Below are 6,000 nucleotides of genomic sequence, written 5' to 3' on the forward strand. Positions count from 1 at the left end.
AGGTGACAGCACCCTGTGCAAAATGAAGACACAGGGATTGTCTCAGATGCCCTCTCCTCAAGCCCTGGTTAGTCCCATAGGCTCCTCCATCCACATCCTACTTCAGAACCACCCAACTGCTTAGAGCACCCTAAAAGTACAAAATGTAAGGGGCATTTACAATGGACCTAACACAATTCTCACCTTAGAGTCTATTACCTGGACACACATGACAACAGTAATTTTCTTTTCTTGCTCCCTGCAAGGAGCGTCTGTTGATGGCAAAAGTTGTGCAAAAGTAAGAAATAAGACATAAGCATTTCAGGCCAAGTACTCATTTCCTTGTATTTCAACAAAAATACTTTCACAATAGTGCGAAAGCCATCTGAGAGGGTGTAAGACTCTAGCACAAGCTGGTTAGTAGTTTTGAAAAAAACGGTCACTGCAGTATCCAGTGTTCAGCCTGGATCAATGACCGAAACAAAAGAACAAAAACAAGGAAATGTGAAGTAAAGGTTAATTGCATACGATGTTGTGCTATAAAACTAGCTCAGCTAAAATATAAGTGACCTTGTGCGACAATTGCTTGGAAAAGCAGGCAGGCAGCTTCACACAGGCCACTTAACCAAGACACTTTTTGGAATAAACGTCTAGAAACAAGTGATATGTGAGTTATTCCTGAAAGTAAGTCACTTTGTCTTAACGTGAAAAACAAAAATACTGCTTCCAAGGTCTTTGCTTGGGGGGGAGACCCTTCAAGGATGTTTAGGAGGTACCCACTGCTGTTCATCTCCACACAACTCCGATGAGCATGCAGAACAGGCTGCGTATTTTTTAATGATTTCCCATTGTTCCACAGCCAGTACTAAAACGAGCGCATAAACAAGCCATAAAAGACAAGACACCGTTTAATATCTGTTTAAACACCGCAACTTTATTGGCGTATTCCCTTAAAAGTTGACGCTTCGCCGTTTTCCTCCGTTTCGCGCCCCCGGGGAGCGGAGCAGCCGTTACGCAGTGCCCGCCCCAGGCCAGGCGGCTCCCGGCGGGACGGGGAGCACAGGGGAAGCACCGGGCACTCCAGCCGCGTCCCAGGCCCGGCACACACGCCAGGGTCCCCTCACCTTACACGCTTCCAAGTTTTCCAGCTCTTCCTACACCCACGCCGGGGACCCTTACGTTATACGCCTTCCAAGTTTTCCAGCTCCTAACTACAACGCGTCCCCGGCAGCCACCAGCCCGGCTTACATAACTTCGGGCCGGGCTGCCCCTCACGGCGGTACCCGGGGCCGAGCAGCCTAATGAAGAAGCGGGCAAGGCCAGACGCAAGGCTGAGCCGAGCCGAAGTCGGTGGCCGAAAGGCAGCGCCCCCCCACCCCCTTCCCCCGGGCCTGCGGCAGCGCCCGCGCGAGCCCAGACACGCGCCCGCTGCCCCGCGTCAGGTAACGCCAACGGTCGCGGCGCGAAGGGCGCGGCGGGCACCCCGCTCCCGGCACGTACTGTCACCGCTTGCTTCATCCTCCCAACTTCTCCCTCTGCTGAGGAGGAACAGCACGAGTAAGTGTTCGCCTTAGCGCCGCGGCCCCGTCGTCCTCCTCCTCACGGCTCTCAACTTCCTCAAGGCGCAGCGCGGGCACCTGCCGGGCCTCCAGCGCCGCAGCGGGGCCGCCCCGCACCTCTCCCCGCTGCGGCGCCGGAGGGCGGCCGGCCAGAGCCCGCCTGCCGCCCGCCCGCCCCGGGAGGCCGTGCCACACAGGTGCCATGCCCGGCACGCAGAGCCCGCTCCTCAGGCACGGCCGCGCTCCCTGCTGCCCCCCAAACCCCTCCTCTCCCCACGGCAGCAGCCCGACCTCACCTCAGGGTAAGGGCGGGCACGGAGCTGCCGTTGCTTTCGCCCAGGAACGACGCCTCTCGGCACCCCCGCAAGGACACGGCGCTCCCTCCCCTCCACTCCCAGGTCACACCGTCCCCTCCGCGCCGCTCCCCTTGCTCAGGGACACCGCATCGCCACGGCCTCCCGCTCCCCTGCGGCTTCTCTCTAGTCAGTCCACGACTACACCACCCCCCCCGCCGTAGCTCTCCCTCCTCCCCCCACCGCTCCCCCGCCAGACCCTCCGCCGCGAGGTTGATGCAAGGCGCCCCGGGCTTCCTCTTGCGTTACGGGAGGGGGGAGAATGAGGAAAGGAAGGAAAGCAAAGCAAGAGGAAAGGAGAAACAAGGGGGAAAGAAAGAAAGAAAAAAAAAAAAGGTACAAAGGTGAAACGAAAGCCTCCCTCCTCCTCGCCCACGGCTCCCGGGCAGGGACCCTCCGCCCCTCGCCAGCGTCGCCGCCTCGGGGGGCCGGCGGAGCCGGGACCGCCTCAGTCCCCCCGGCACCCCCCCACCCCCACCCCCCCGCTGCCCACGGGGGTATGCCCCAGCTCCCTCACCGCTCTCCCTTCAGGGCCGTTTCTCCGCGTCGCTGCCTCTGGTAACGAGCCGAAGAGCGGAGGGAGCCGCTGCCGGGAGCTCCGCTCGCCGCTCTCTTCCTTCAGTAGAGCGGGCGCGGGGGCTGCGCAGCTCCGTCCGGGCCGGCCTGAGGCCCTGCTCCCACCGCAGCACCTCCGCTGCGGCGCCGGGCCCGCCTGGCCCCTCCGCCCAGGCTCTGCTGCACCTGCTGCGGGGTTGGGCTGCCCCTGCGGCGCGGGCCGAGGAGAGGAGAGGGCACCCTCGCTCCGTCCCTCCCTCAACTTCTCATCACTTTCCTCTGCCCCCGCTCCGCTCCGCCGCGCTGCCGCCCCGGCTCCCCACCGCCCGCCGGACGCATACACCGGCGCTGCCGTCCTCCCCCCCCCCCCCCGCGGAGATGCTGCCCCGGGTCCCTCGGCTGGACGAGGCGAGGCTCCCCTCACCCCTTCCCCCTGACCGGCGCGGAGCGCTGTCCTGCGGGTCCCCGGCCTCCCTCCCGCCCCATGCACTGCCCCAGCTCCCAGCACAGCGGGGAGCTCCCGGCGGGGCAGGTCCCCTGTGCCCGCCTCTGGCGGGTGGGACCGGGCCCGCCCTCCGCCAATCAGCCCAGGCACGGCGGGCACGGTCGGCGGGGGAGGCCCGGCCTCCGCGGGCCGGCCACGGCCCCTCGCCTCGTAGGGTACGGGCTGCTCCCGTGCTGGCTGGCGGCCTGGCACGCTGCCGCTCGGGCGGTGAAGTGCGAAGCGTGGAGGATTTGCGGGGCACTAGTCGGCACCCCTGTGGGAATCAGCCTGCACCTGCTGGCCCCGTGAGAGGTGCCTGGACGGTAGCCGTGCCCTAACGCTGCCCTCTCGCTGCTGCCTGGCTTCAGTTAGAAACAAAGTACAAGCACTCAATAACGCCGAAGCTGTTTCTCCCTCTCCATTAGGGCTAGGTGCAGTTGCCTCGTTGATACTGGCTAGTCGAGTGATAACGTGGTCCTTTATTTCTTCCTCTTTCAGGAACAGGCACTTAGTTCCCTGTTGCTTTGGTCCCTACTTGGAGAAGGCTGACTGAAAGGGGATGCAATGCTCCTGTATCTCCTATCTTTCACCATCCTGGGAAAGACCTACCAGTAGCCGCCTAAGCTACCACCTGGCAAAATTTAAATACTAACGGTAATCCTCCAATTAGTTTGTTGGTTGTTTTTTTGTTCTGGGTTGTTTGTTGGTTGTGTGGTGTTGGGGATTTTGGGGTGGGTTTTTTTTTTGGGGGGGAGGGGGAATATTGCTTCCCTACCATTATTCACTTATTATATAATAAGTGTAATTACTTCACAGTTGACAGACAACAGAATTCTTTGAAAGAACAAGATTTGCCCCCCAGCCCCCTCCAAACTTCATCTCTGCTTGTTTTACAAGTCCAAAACCATTCTGCAGACCCACCAAGCTAAATGCTTCTTTATTGATGTTTTTGTGATGAACTTTAAAGGAAATGAAGTTTCAGGCAGTCCTTCTGATTTGACAGATAAGTTAGTCTTTTAACAAAAGTGAAGGTTTAAGTTTCATCAGGCAAAACAAGAAAGTTAATGAAATTTGAATTATAAGAAAACTGAACATAAATTGTTCTTTAAGTTGACCTCTGTTCTAATAAAGATGGCTTGCAAAAGAAAATGAAGCTTCAGTTTCATTCAAATTAATCTAGTCTGAGTCAGAACTTCTCATGCTATTCATTACAGAGCATTTTACAAGCTCTTCTGTTTCTCACATATAAATCAAATCATTAAAGTTTCTCAAATCTCATGCCCCATTTGATACCTAGTTAACATTAAATTACATGTTAGGCTTTAGCAGGTGATACTCAAATCCTATGAGCCAACAGTTGCCTCTGGCCTTGAGGTAAGTACTGAGCTTCTAAAAAGGCAGTTCTGAAGTGAAATGTCCCAGAATCAAGCATACAGAGCCACTATTATGTTCAAAGATTTAGTTCCAGGCAAAGTAAATTCAAACTGTAATGCCAATTGAAGACAATACATAATAGTTGAATAAATTCAGTTACTCTGCATATCTAAACTACCTTCTTATTCCAGTGGTATCTGATTTAGTAAGTCAAATAGAGCAGAGGCATTCTTAGGTTAACAAGGGGCTTAAGTGTAGATTTGAAGCAAGTATAAATTTTTTTCAGACTTCCCTGAGATATGTTAGTCTCCTACATGCTTCTGAGTATTATTTTTGTTTCTTAGGTAGCGGCTGTAATAAAGCTGATCTTGCTGTGGAAGTAGCAATGCTAAAATGTAGTAATTGGTGCAATTACCAGGGGAACTTTATTAAAATAACTTATTGGACCTTCGTAAAAAATTAAGAGTCTCTTTATAGAATGTTGTACTGAAAATGCCTACGAAGGTGGTGGTATTTTGAGTTTATTGTATACTATTTAATACTAACTTGGGAGAGATTGTTACTTCTAGGTGGTTTTTTACTCATCCCCACATCTACCTTTCCTGTCAGCAAGTCAGAGTTACTTGATTTTATCAATATTGTGCCTTTCCAGTTTCCTATCTTCAGCAGACCGCTGTAGGTCAGATAAAACATTTTATTAAAAAACAATGCATTCAGAGTTAATGATTTCCTCATAACATCACCGTATGTTTATTGTAACATGTGCAGTGATCTTTCATTGGTGCAAATACTCTAACTCAAAGTATGATGTCCTGTCTTTGCCTGTTATGGTTACATGCCTTTGCAAAACTGCTTTTATTCCAAACTCCAGATACACATATAATTTTGTTTAACATTTTTGTATTTCTTTCAAAGATGATCTTTTTTTTATTTGAGGGAACTACTGAAAGATATGGTACCTATATTACAATAGCACCTGCTCTCAGAGAGACTGATTTTTGGATTGGAAGAGTAGCTTCAAACTTGAACACTCAGTATAAGCTCAATTAACTGTTTTCTAGGCAGCTAATCCTGTAATGAATTTGTTTTCCTTCGACTAGTCCAGGAAAACCAACTTCAAATAGTGACTGTAGTTGAGTATCTTTTCAATGGTTTCCTGGTATAGAAAACTCTAAATGTACTAAATGTTGATTGTCTTGCCTTCAACTATGGAGGTACAGTGCAGTTTGGGGTGAAACCTTCTAAAGTTCCATATCACAATAATTTTCCAAAGTAGTTGAAACTAGAATTATTAATTTGTGTGATACAGTTATTAATATGTAATGCCAAGTTTCACCTTGTCACAATTCAATATCTCTTGGAAATACTGGGCACTCCCAGAGACTCAAATTATGGGGTCTGAGCAGATAAAGTAGTATTTTACTCTGCAGTATCGATGTCTTGTAACTGACAGCTCCAATCTTTTATTGCCTGACTTGTTATTTTGATAAACAATATAGTGATTTTATCGTTAAAGAGATGCAAGTGAACCATAGATTGGTTTTAGATTAAAAAGTGTACATAATGCAAATTATTTGGGATTTTTTTCTGTCTTTAATGATTTATTGTATTTATTACTTGCTGCATACTTACAGCAACCCAGCTGTGCAGACAGTAAAAATAAGGTATCAATTATTAGTTAAGCTATTATTATAAA

At 51.0% G+C, this 6,000-nt stretch overlaps 1 protein-coding gene across 3 annotated transcripts in view; it reads right to left on the bottom strand.

Annotated features, from left to right (window-relative positions):
* UGT8 (UDP glycosyltransferase 8) overlaps window positions 1-2,821 on the bottom strand; it is a 48,144-nt gene extending 45,323 nt beyond the window's left edge. The window contains exon 1 of one of the 3 annotated variants that reach the window (XM_055716981.1): window positions 2,409-2,821. The gene's annotated coding sequence lies outside the window, so the exon portion shown is untranslated. Of the gene's footprint in view, window positions 1-1,479; window positions 1,762-1,834; window positions 1,947-2,408 lie in introns of those variants that run through there. The other 2 variants (XM_055717005.1, XM_055716998.1) reach the window with 2 other exon arrangements.
* Window positions 2,822-6,000: the final 3,179 nt, after the last annotated feature.

The sequence above is a fragment of the Falco cherrug genome, chromosome 1, assembly GCF_023634085.1.
Source record: "Falco cherrug isolate bFalChe1 chromosome 1, bFalChe1.pri, whole genome shotgun sequence".
NCBI lineage: Eukaryota > Metazoa > Chordata > Aves > Falconiformes > Falconidae > Falco > Falco cherrug.